Source organism: Amborella trichopoda, chromosome 5 (assembly GCF_054954075.1).
Source record: "Amborella trichopoda isolate Santa Cruz 75 chromosome 5, AtrichopodaSantaCruz75HAP2 v2.0, whole genome shotgun sequence".
In the NCBI taxonomy this organism is placed as follows: domain Eukaryota; kingdom Viridiplantae; phylum Streptophyta; class Magnoliopsida; order Amborellales; family Amborellaceae; genus Amborella; species Amborella trichopoda.
Window position 1 is genome coordinate 20,058,846 of NC_142340.1, and position 13,392 is coordinate 20,072,237.

A 13,392-nucleotide genomic window follows, 5' to 3' on the forward strand; every position below is an offset into this window, starting at 1 on the left:
CAGTCTCTCAGCTCACTCTTCCTAACATACTCCAACCTCATCAACCCATCTAACCCTAATCGGTTTGTTTCTCTATGCCCAGGTAACTTGAATTTTTTCCAACCAGACTGACCTAACATGATTTTCCAAAAAAAAATTCCAAGAAAATAAGGTTCAAAATCATTACAAAAAACTCACAAATTTGACTTGTGGTGCTTCATGGACTGATTTTAATCGGTCCGACTCATTGTGCCAGATCAAAGCAGCTCATGCCCTTTTGCATGAGTCAAAGACACTTGCTGAGTACGAGTTGATTCGAATCAAACATTCTAGAGAGGCAGTGAGAAGCTCTTCTTATGGCCTGTTTTCCACTGGATTTAGTGCCCTGAGCTTTGTTTCGTGTTTTTTTTTTTTCTTTTTTTTTAAAAAGTTAAATTTTTCAGGATCCAAATCAATAAACATAATAAAAACAATTAGATTAGTAAATAAGTAGAAGAGTTTCTATTTTTTTTCATCTTAGGATAGCCTTGCTTTCATATTTCTTGTGCACCACACACTTTGCACCCACCATATGTATTTGTCTGTCACATAGAAGTCACACACGTAACAATTAAAAAATGGTTTTATTTCAAAGATTTCCTAAAACCCCAAATATCGACACTCCTAAGTTGTTAGAAATCATATTTTTTATTGCGGGGCAGTTGGGGATTGTGTAATATTCAAGCGAGTGCGCTTTTCCCCTAACATAAAAAACAACTCATGTATGGTAAGTCCTCGTCCTGGTATTCACTGGTAGGTTGGGTCTTACGTGGGCACCCACTAAGCCTACTCTGCTTTCAGCCTTTTAATTTGCAAGGAACTCCCAACCTGATCCTAATTTACCTATAGTCTACTGGGTCAAACAATTTTCTAGCTTTTCATGAGCCTCATGTGTGCGTTCTAGGCTAGAAACCATGTCTATAGTCTTAAATGAACTAGAAACCGAGTCCGGTGCTTCTCCCATGCCAAGGAAGCACATCTGGGGCCTACTTTCGACCCCAGTCAAAGAACAAGGTCAGGGTCCTCTCCATGCTCAAGACCAACACAGTCATGTAACTTGTTTGGCTGGCCGACCTCATCACAACATTGTGCCTCAACTACAGGCGGTTTCATCCCACTTACAATAAAACCAACCTCCTCTCATAGTGCCACAACACCAACAGGTGACCCACTCATTCCATGCAGCTCCTCCACCCTAATTGGTTGGTGTTGAATTTTTGCTTTCTTGAAAACGTTTTCACAAAACCACTGGTTCCCTCTTTTTGTTTAGAAAATGAGAAATTGTGTGTCGGGCTTCCTAGGGTGTGCGTGCATGTGCGCACATGGGTGACCTCAATGGCCGTTTAGATAAGGGTTATGCGGTGCGGTGAAATGGTTTGAATAAACAAAAGAAATGTGCAAGGTAAGGCTTACCTCACAGGGATGGGGTCAGATGCACCAGAGCAAGTGGCCCTCTTAAATTTTAGCTCCTTGGAGCGCCCGCGAAAAACCCCCAGACTTTTGTTCAGCTCTATTTGGAATCGATCTCTTCACAATCTTCGGCTCAGCTACGTGCACTTGTATAGTTTGGGTCGCGTGAACTCTTGGGCCTGTCTCTAGACTTAGAAAGGATGTGCTTGTATGTGAGATCTTGATTGGGTTAGAGGTAAGCCTAGGTTAAGTGGGTTGGTTGGGTTAGTCTAGGTGGGTTAAGGTTGGGGCATGTTAGGCTAAGATAGGATGGATTAGGACTAGATGGGTTAAGGTTGGGGCATGCTAGGCTAAGATAGGATGGATTAGGTTGGTTAGGCTAAACTAGATTGGGGGTTAAGGAACCACTCAATAAATTTGGAAGCCTTCCCACGTCACCTTCTGTAAGTGGCAATACTAGAGACACAACAAAAGCTATTAGGCAAGAGGCCTAAGTACCCTGCATTATACGTCAATTTTTAATTTTATGTATCCCCGAGGTGAATAAGGAGACAACCAGTAGTAACCTGGTCCCGCTGGTGCCAAAGAAGCTGCCAGATCACGGGAGCATTGCAGCAATTAGCCTAAAATTAGGCGACATCTGAGGCAGTGTCATAATGGCCTCAAATTGCTTGCGAGGGCAGTTTTGGATACCCTAAGGACACGCGTAAATTTTTTTCGTGTTCTGACAAGTTTTGATACGATCGAGACAAAACTTGGTTCCCAAATCCAGTTCCTCTCATGTTGAAAATGGATCCTATTATAACCCCATTGTATCTCCAAATAATACTAGACTACCTCTATTAGATCTGGAACATCGAAAACCCCATGTACCAAATTTCGGCTCAATCAGATGCTCCAGGACTATTTTGGGCCTAACTTACCATAATAGGGTGGGTTTTACACTATTGCGATGCAACCTTGATGAACCAGTTTCCATTAAATGGAAACTGTGTTTTCTCATTTCGGGATGATTTTTCAAATTCTCATAACTTTCTCAGTTTGATTCCAATTAAGCTCAAATTTGGACACAAGCTAGATCTCGATGTCCCGATCGTTTTAACATATAGCACGCGTCATGGCGTGGCTCGAAACGAAAGAATTTCTATAGAGAAGATGAGCTTGAAAGAATGAAAATTCAAAATTTATACAAGAGAACATCTTATTCATTGAGAGGCCATAGCTCAAAATCTCGGTATCGGATTGTCGAAAGTATGGGTCCGTTGCGACCGTGCTTCAAAGAGCTACTGACTGGTACAATTTTTATATATGATCGGAGGCCGGATGACACGAATTTTGAGGTCGAAAATGATAAACTTTTTAGATTGTCGGAATCCCATTTTTCTGCGACTTCCCAAAATTGGAATATGCTTAAACGAAGAGCTAAATGGACAAAATTTATTGCAAAATGATCGTGATAGTGTCCCTTTTGATTTGTGATTAAAATGAAGGCTTGGAACATCATAGATCATACCTAATTCCTAATCGACAAATTGTAAAGTTTATGGACTTGGCTGAATTTGCGTTTCATCTTAAAAAATCCGTAACAAGACGATCAAAGGGTATCAAACGTGCGCAAGAGATCTGGAATCAATTCTACAAGGATTGATCACTCGAATTACCACCATAGATGTCCAAAAAAGCTCTTGAGACATTGCGATAGCAAAAGGCACCTCATGGAGCGATGGTTTTGTCATTTGTTGAATAGTGCTTAGGGTATTTTGGTCATTTGGTCAAAAAATGGGATTAATATTTTAATTCATTAACTATGTATTTTTTGAAAATTTTGACTGTTTTCGAACATTCCACCCTTATTTAGTGGTTTCTCTAAATAAGGAAACCCAAGTAATTTGTAAAAAAGCTCCTTCATTTGTAATAGCTCTCTTGAGAAATCTTGAATTTGGAGTGAATTCTTGGCTTGTTGTTTTACTTTGCTTGCAAGTTCAAGACCAAGATGAGTGGAGAGAGAAACATTTACAAGAGAAAGAAAATACCCCTAGAGTGTCAAATTCCATACACCGTAGAGAACCATACACCTTAGCCTACACCCTACACCTCACCCTATACCATATGCCATAGGCCCTCATGGACCATAGCCTTCCATATACACCTTAAGTTCCCATGTACCACACCTCAACCCAACTATCTCATCATACACCTAAGCTTTGGGTACTAGTCTTGACCCACCAAGCCAAAGCCTCTGTCTCTAATGTGAATGCAAGGGGACCGAATGATGCGCAATTAGGCGCAAGCTTCTCCTAGGTCAACTCTCTCTCCTCTCTCATATCACTCTCTCTTCTTTCTTTCTCTCTCTCTCTTCTTTCCTTTCTTTCTCTTTATTTTCAATTTTTTCACATTCTCTCTCTCCTCTCTCTTTCTATGCCTCTCTCTTTCCTATACGGACTCAAGGCAGGTGCGAACACCCCTCCCCCTTTTTCTTTTTCTCTCTCCTCACTTACTCCCTCTTTCTCGTCTAAAGCCACAGACCAGTGCCTAAGGCAAACCCGACTTCTTTCTTTGTCTTTCTTCTCGTCTTATTCACTCCCTTTCTCATCAAGTGATGGACCTGTGCCTTAAGCGGGTCCGCTTAACTCGATCGCCCTCATCTCGTCCAGGACACACCTCGGTTCGCCCTTTTGCTCTCAGGCACCTTACACCCATCCGCTCTTTCACCAGCTCTAAACACCCATCAACCCCTTCACCATCTCTTAACCTCCATCCGCTTCTTCACCATATCTAAACCGCCATATGCGCCTTCACCATCTCTAAACAACCATCTGTGCCTTCACCATCTCCAAACCTCCATCTATGCATTCATCATATCTAAACACCCATCTGTGCATTCACCATCTCTAAACCTCCATCCGCCATAACATATACACCCCCATCCGTGCCTTTACCATCTCCAAACCTCCATCTGCACCTTTATCATCTCTAAACACCCCTCCATGCCTTCACCATCCCTGAACCTCCATCTGCCCTTACATCTACACCCCCATTTGCGCCCTTACACCTGCACCCTATCTGCCCCCTCTTCTCACCTACCCCTCCATTCATGCCCATAACACCGTCACTCCTCTTCGCCCCTACTTTCCCACCTTTATCTATCCTAACCCCTGTCCACCCACACTCTCCTACCCTCTCTCATTTTCCCTAACTCCATCTGCCCCTAGCACACACCAACCCTACACACCCCTATCTCTTCCTAACTCCATCTGCCCCTAGCATATCTTTACCCTTGCATGCCCCTATCACTTCCACACTTCCATCAGCACCTAGCCCATCGTAACTTCTATCCGCCCCCACCTCCTCATCACACTATCATCCCCTTTAGATCTCATTAACCCTTCTTTTATTATCTTCTTTCCAAATCATACCTTTTTGGTCTTCATTTTCTTTATTGTATTTTCATTTTTATAATTCTTCTCTCTCTATTTCTTTCTTTGTTGGTTTCTTCTTTCACTTCTTAAGCACTTGACTTGGGGTCGTCCTGAGATAGTTCCCTAGGGTTCTAATTCTTGGTTTAACCACCATCTTGTACAGTGAAGTCGGGTCGTAAGAGATACTTATTCTCATGCACTCGGTCACTCAGGTGGGGTCATCCTAAGTCAGCTTTCTTTAAAATTCTGACCCTTTTGCTACTCTAACCACCAAGTTACATAGTGTTCGGGTTCTAAGAAGCTTCTTTCTTTCTTCTCTCATTTGACCACTTTCGGGGGGCTCTTTGGTTTAGTGGTATAGTTATAGGCTCAATCCTATAACTCCACTTTCCAAACCCTTCGGGTACTAAGGCTTCAAGCTTGGTGCTTTCATTATCACCGGTAATACCTCTTAGGAGAGGTTACGCCGGGAGGCTGCCTGATTCTCTTTAGGTCACCTCTTTACTTCTCTTATCTTCTTCTTCTTCTCTCTTCCAAACCTTATTCACTAATTATTTTTCTTTTTTCTCTTCTCTCTCTTTCTTATCCCCTTAATCATTCTAACCCCAAATATAGAGTCACTCACCTATAAAATGGCACATCAGAGAGTACATTCTATCTAGAATTCATTAGCAATTTTAAATTGAGATTTGAGGTGAAGTATTGAGTTTCAAGAGGGAGTTGTGTCCAAACCACACTTCTGAATAGTTGAAGGGCTTTCGTTTATTCATCTAAGAGGCAAATAGTCTGGGCTTATCCCACAAACTCCCAAACCACGGTGAGGGAGGTGCTCGAGTCCATCTCTTCATCGTATTAAAATTTTCTCATAGTTGGACATACCTATCCGCACATGACTCATGAGCAGCACGCGTGCTTGTGAAGGTCAGGCAGTTGTTTGAGAGAAGCCCGAGAGAGGTGGATCTAGCCCCACCACCTGGCGACTCCACTTGGGATAAGCCACCCTATTGTTCGTTCGGTCTGCTCTCAAACACACATTTCATGTCACTCTCATATAAAAACTCCTATGAAGTCTAATTACTCCTCTCTTATTTGAATTGGGGACTTCATCGTCCCCACATTCATGAATGTACTTATGGGACGTAAGATTCTTCAATGTATTACTACCATGTATCTCTTGAGTGGTCTCGTTGACCCTAGCACCGGAGCTTAGGCTCAGGACAACTCGGGAAAGGGTAATCAAACCCCTTGTTCCTTCTTTACCACCATCAAAGGCAAGTCCATTGAGGTCAATTGCATGAGTGGTCTTAAAACCACCACCCTTCATGCTTACACTACTATTGGTAGACACCCTACTAGTCATAAGCTCAAAAGTGGTTCTAATACCACTCCCTCTCTTTATATGGTCAGTTCTTTTGAAACCACCACTTCAGTGGGTAACCACAAAGTAACCCCATCTTTACTTCACATAGATAATAATCGTACTCCACACACATAATGCTAGTGGTTTCACTGTTAGATCATCGCATTTTTATGGTTCCAAAGCCATTCGACACACTTAAACATGTCATGGAAAATGGCTCAGCCATTATTATGATGAAATGGGGCAAACATAAGCTCACCCCCGTCACTTCACTTGCTTTGGGTCTTTTAAGACTCGTACCCACTAAGAGTGGTTCTCAAGCCACTTGTGCATTGCATAGTAGTCATCCTGCTTGGGGCAATCCGTATACTGCACTCAAAAGAGCAGACGACCCATGAATCATTTAAGGGTCACGAACAAATATGCACATGCATGGAAATCAAGGTGGTTCTAAGACCATTGCAACTGCAAAGGTCGGCACTTCAAATGCCAGATCTCTCGCTTCACTCAGGGTTAGTTCCCAAGCCCACCCGCAACACTTCTATGGATATCGCTCACACTTGCAGGTCCAATGCTATTTCTGGTTTCAAGGGGAAAATCTAGCAATGCATGCTTCCTTCTACCTCAAAACCGATGACAACTTGGTACTCCATGAAGTTCCCTTCGAGTACTTGCTTGACCACTCATTCTCCTTCATATGTTCATGCTGGTCCTCGAGGCTGGACTCAGGACAAGATCGTTCCTTCAAGGCCAATGGAGCAGTCCCTCCCTTCTTCAAACATAACCAAGCTTGCAAGGTTGACCTAGAGTTCCCTACTTACAGGAAACCATACTTTAGCTGAATTGATTCACTTCACTCTAATCTCCTTCAGAAAGACCAATCAATCAGGGTGCCATATCCAACTCCAGTTCTGGGAATAGATTTACTAAATCTTGCTAATTAAACAGTAGAAGGGCATTAAGGTGCCACTCATAAAGAAGAAGTCGGAGTCTTCAACCTCATAAGACTTACTAAAGAAGAACATGTTTTACCCACTGAAAACTACAGTGAAACTTGAAATGAGTGGCATTATTCAATGCTCAGTTGTAGAAGTTCGAGAAGATGAACCCAGTTCGTCTGAACTACGGCCCTAAGGCTGTCTTGAGCCACAACAAAAGGAGATATGGCCCCAAGGTCGTCACGAGCCTATCAGGCTCGAGCCATGGCCCCAAGGCCGTCTTACACCATACTTATCGAAACTACAGCCCCAAGGTCGTCAAGAGCCCATAATTACCCAATCCTTAAGGCAATTCTATATCCATTTTGAGTAGTTTGAGATTTTATTACATAAATTGCCAGATAGAGGTACGAAGAGAACTAGAACTACATCCCCATCCGAGTCACTCAGCTCTGACAAACGAGTTGATGTGATGGTGGTAAGTCAGGATGGTGATGGTCCTGAAGACTCAATGGTAAATTTCAATGAAACTATAAACAACATACTGGACATGCTTAAAGGGATAGAAAATTCTCAACCAATCGGGTTATCTTCATACCAAGAAGTGAACTCTCCTCTTGATCTAGAATTTGAAGAAGAAGAGTGGAGACGTCAACCTCCTCCTATAGCTCCAACTTGAAGGCCTCTCATTCCCCAGTCTTTTTTGATGGTTAAACTAATGTAGCTTCTCAAATTATTTTCCCAGCAAGTACTTAAGAAGACATTCAAAATATGATCAATCGAATCATTCAAGGCTTACAAGCTTTAAATCCCCATGAAAATACTCACTACAGGAATCCTTACTCACCTTTCATTGATTAAGTCCCTTTTCCCTTTAGTTATTAGAAAGGAAAATCTCGTATTTGATGGCAGTGGCTCACCTCAACAACAGGTGGCAGACTTCGTGTCAGCATGTCAAGAGTCAACTTTTTACCCCAAACTGCTTCTTCGATAGTTTGTGGAAACTCTAGTCGGACCTTCCTTCAAATGGTATGTGTGCTTACCTCTAAATTCTTTTCATTCTTGGGAAGAAATGGAGCACCTGTTCTATAAATATTATTATGAAATGGAACAAGAAGTTAAGGCATAGAGCTTCTCACTAGGACTCAAGGAGTGAATGAAATGGTAAACGAGTACATTCAAAGATGGAGGGATCTCATAGTATACCAAAGTAACCCCATGCCTGAGATTGATGTGTACAAACATGGATTAGAAACATGAAGAAAGAAATCTCCCTTCATGTCGAAGCATCTATTCCCACCACTTTCTTGAAAATAATTTCAAAGGCAGTGAAAATGGAGAGTCTACTAAAACACCATGGTGAAACTCAGACTCTGACCTCAGGGGGAAGACAAGGTCGAAACATCACCAATAACATGTCGAACCCTCGTGCTGGCTAACACAAAAAGACAGTCAGTGTAACAGTTACTGCAACACCCTCTTTCCTAAACCTCCTACTAATGTCGCACCTCTCAAGACATTAGACACTTCGTAGGGAATAATACCATTCCGAGGTCAAGGGGAACCCCAACAACGACAATTCTACCCTCAGGCTTATAATAGGATGTCTCCACCACAAAATCTATACCAGCCCAATCTCTTTGAGCAAATATTGAACAAGCAATATAGTTTTAAAAAAGCCTGAATACCAATTCTCTTAAAAATACTGTTGGAACAGGGTATGATTAAATGTTATTGGAATAGGTGATAATAGTTCTTCCTAAACAAAGGAGACCAGACCAGGTGCGAATCACCAATCACAAGAATTATTGTGCTTACCATCGAATGTTGAGCCACCGTGTCCAAGATTGTTTTCATCTTAAAGACCATATCGAAGCTCTGATTCAAAAAGGACAAATTCATTTAGAAAATCTCAGAAAATATTTCGTGACTGTGGAAGCTTCGCACGTGGTTACCGTCAAAGAAGAACCACTGTAGACCTTGCAACCTGAGGAAGTACTATCGAATCTTCTTCCGGACCTTTTTGTAATGTTGGCATTAAAAGGGTTGATCACTCCACTCTATTCAAGATAACCCAAGAATTTGTTTTAGGGAATTGAAAATCTCTGGTGTCCATTTCACTAAGTATTGGGCCATGAAGTATCTTAGTGTTCGAGTTTTAGGACATTTATACAAGAGTCCATAGTTGAAAGATGAATTATTGTGAACATACCAATCTGAACTCATGAACCACCTAAATCAGTAACCCTAGAAAATGCACCAAGAAGCCTTCAAATTCTCACACTGAGAAGGAAGAAGAGAGAATGCAATGAGATGAGTTCAAAAAGGCAGGTGAAATAATGGAAGCATCGCACATGGTCACAATTCAAGAGGAACAACCTCGTGGTGTCCCCATGAATGAGCTATCCTCTGACATGTTTCCTATCATCTTCGATATGCTGATAAAGCAAGAGATGATTACACCTTGTTTTCTTAAGAAGCCAAAGCGCCTCAAAGAAGAATGTAAGGGCTTGTGGTGCCAGTATCATCATATCAAGGGACACGATTTGTTCAATTGTTGGGGATTCCGAGCTATCTTAGATGAGCTCATAAGAAATGGTGGTGTTCATTGATGGCACCCCACCTTGACACCAAAAGGTTGCTCAAGAGTTTGAAGCCTTGTTGCATAAGATAGCTGAGAAGGTTCACGCTTGGTCGAGGTCTTGTCTTTGCCTCGGTCCTCGCACGATAGCGTGGTGTGGCCCATGCGAGGGGTGTAAGACCCTCTCTCAATCAACCACAGGGGATCCGTGCATGCTGGTTACCTATGGGTGCATGGGCTCTCCTATGAGCGGATAGGAACCAAGAATGAAAGATATTTTACGATGGGGGCGGTGCGTTTGTGCCCTTGCCCCATCGCTTGGGCTTCGTGGCACATGCCATGGCAGTTCGCCCTCTTAAAGTAATGACAAAGCCCTCTAACTGTCTGCCAGCATGGTTTGGATGGGGGCTCTCTTCAGGTCAAAAGGTTTCTTCTCTCTCTCTCTCTCTCTCTCTCTCTCTCTCTCTCTCTTGCAACCGCAATGGGGCTCGGCTATCCCCCTTTCATGATGGTTCCCTCTTGGCTGGCTTAGGAAGGTGTGGGAGAAATCAGGGCTCAGCACTCGCAGGCATGCTCATGACCGGGAGTCCCTTGTGGGCGAGGGTTGTTGCTTGGGGCACACAATGTGTAGAGGAAGAGAGAGAGAAAGGGCGCGGGATGTGACCCATCTTGAGAGAGAAAGAGAACGTGCTCGCACTGGCAGAGATGTTTTCTCGCTCCGAGAAGGATGTGACCGTGCGCTCAGGGGTATTTTCTCTCTTTGAAAAAGTTTTTCTCTCCTCTCGACGAGATTAAAGATTCAGAAGCAAGAGACGAGTGAAAACAAGTACTATTCCTCTATTTTAGCTATGAATGATGATCAATAATCCGCCCTTTTACAAGTGACTTAAGCTTGCTTATATAGAGGATTCACCAAATAAGGGTGAATGCTAAAAAAAAAGGGCTTAATTACAATTTAAGAGATTTCAATAAAATACCAAAATTAGGTGCAATGACCAAAACCCCCATGAGACTTTTTATGCTAATGACGAAACCATCCTTGCTTGAGGGTCCTTCTGCCGTTATCAGATCTGGGAAGATTTCTTGTGGGCTTGTAGTGATGGTTCGGTTGATTTGTTGTTAAATCCTCAGTGCTTGTTCTATTCTGAGCATTTTGATGCCCTTTAGTTGTGCTAAGGGAGCCTTTTCCCACGTGGTGCAAGTTCAGCCAGATACGTGAACTTCGGTCGCTAATGCCCTTCGACCTGTGATGCTTTGAGTCTTCATTCTTCCTGCATGTGAACGAGGAGACTATCACAGCCTTTTTATCAAGTTTGGTCTGCTTTGGTCTTCATTTGTAGCATTTCCTAATTTGTGAGGTCATCGGGAAAAGGGATCCTGGCGACTGAGCGGGTTTGTGTTTCCAGCAAGTTGGAGATCTGTACTTATAGGGCCTTGGATGAGGTACAATTGTTATTCTAGTTTGCAACTCGTCGTGAGGTGGTTGCAATGAACTCGTCCATGCCATGATCCCATGTGCGGATTTTGAGCTATGCTTCATGAGGTTCGAGATGTCTTCTTCTTAAAAACCCTGATTTTTCTTGTTTTGTGGTCACCTTATCTCTAGATGAAGTTTGACTCTAGGTCGAGCCACAGTGCATGCCTTGGGTCAAAATGATGGGGCTGGCATGATCTAGAATATGTCAAAGTTTGAACTTTCTCTGGTTCTTAATGAAGGTACTGTAGGTTCTTCGCAGTCCATCTAGAGATGCAATGTCGCAGTCTTCGTGCTTGGGGTCTGGTTCAGTGAACCCATACTGCGATAGTGTAAAACCTATCCATTTTGAGGCCGTCCGAGTGTATACCACTTTTGGGTGGTCTGATTGAGCCCAAATTTGGTCCTCGAGGGTTTTTCGACATTCTAAGTGTGATGGAAATGGTCTGGTAATGTTCTGAAGTAGCTAGAATAGGGCTACAGTTATAGGGCCTCTTTGTGGTGCGATAGCATTCCTCCCAAGTTGCCTAGTCCGAGACTTATTTCACGACATGACTTTGGTCTGTCAGTGTTTCGTGTACCAGTAGGACTGAGTCGTTACCGGTTCTCTCTTTATTTGTGTGGTAGGTGTAAGTACATCAAACATGACGTATAGCAACGCTCTCAACCATGAAACCCCGGAAGCTCCTATTCTCGAAGCTCTAGTCAAACTACCTAAGTCATGGCAGGAACACCATGGCCGTGGTAAGATGAAAAGCCTTAGGAGGGAGGCCATACGGCAAGAACATGTGGTCCCTATGCCACAAACTCGAAAGACCATGTTTGTTAAGAAAAAGGAAAAGAACAAACGACCTTCGAGTGCTCAATGTCGAAAAGCCACATTGCCGCAATTTCCAATTGAAGAAGCATTCCTTCCCATCACTCCCCCTCTCCTTACTTGTATGACTTTATCCCAAGGAAAGTCCTTTTTGTTGAGGGAGTTCAATATATAACTATGAGAACAATGCAATACCCGTCCAATATGGTTGAGGACATTAAAAGCACCTCAGAACAGTCCAATAAAGGTGAATACTCTAAAAGCACCCCTCAATGGTCCATGCAAGGTAATGATCTTAAAGATCCCCTACAATCGTCCAATGAGGGTTATGATGTTAAAAGGTCCTCGATTACATCAAAAGAGAGTGAAGATGTTAAAAACCTTTTTGAGTCTGATTCAGGTGATGACCCCAAAAGCTACCTGGTTCAGTCCAATTCAAGTGATGACCCTAAAAGCTCTATCCCTTCTTCCATCCCTAATTCTTCAAACGCTTCTTACTTCTCACAACCTCTCTCTGAACTCACCATGGAGTGCCCAGATTTTGTGGCTCTGAATGAAGAGCTTAAACTCTACAATACTAGCAAACGACATAGCAAGCAGATAAGGAATGGCCGCTCAAAAGGCCGGATTCTTTATGTTGGAGATGTGTGGCTTCCACCGCTAAAAAGGACAAGTCTTGTCCCACTCCTGAAGACGTATACAATCGACTTTTAAAGCTAAGGCTTGAAAAGAAACCTGAATGGCCTGTAGAGCCTGACCTGGGGGAACTATGCAAGAACTCGAATGGAGAAAACTCTTCAAATTATAAAGCATACCACATACTGGTGTTTCATGAGGGAAGCACGGCGGTTGCAGTTGACTGGATGAGGTTGAGATCAGGAAAGAAAGTCAAACCAAACCAAAGACTAGCTCCGCCTAAACTTCCAAAATACCATAGACCACCATTGGTTCCCTATCTATATCCACATTTTTCCATTAAAAAACCACCTCCTTTTTTAAAATATCTAAAACCACCACCAAGCCCTTACGCAAATCCTTCACCTTCCTTCTTTAAAAATCCCGAACGATCAAAACATTCATCTTGCCCTGTCTTTCTGACACTTCCTCTGGCTACGCAACCCAGCCAGCCTTCTCTTTCTTCTCCCACAACTACAATTGACCCTTACTTGGTGACTTAGCAAATCCTTCCTCTTCAAAACCACTCCATTACCACCTGTCACTCTAAAAACCATTGGTAAAACAAGGAGTTGTCTTTCTTGAAGTCGACAAAGTCAAATATGATGTGATTTGGCACTTGAGGAGACTCCCAGCTCTCTTGCGTGCTTATGATGCTCTCATGCTATCAAGTAACTTTCTTATGGCCTTGGTTCAAGCT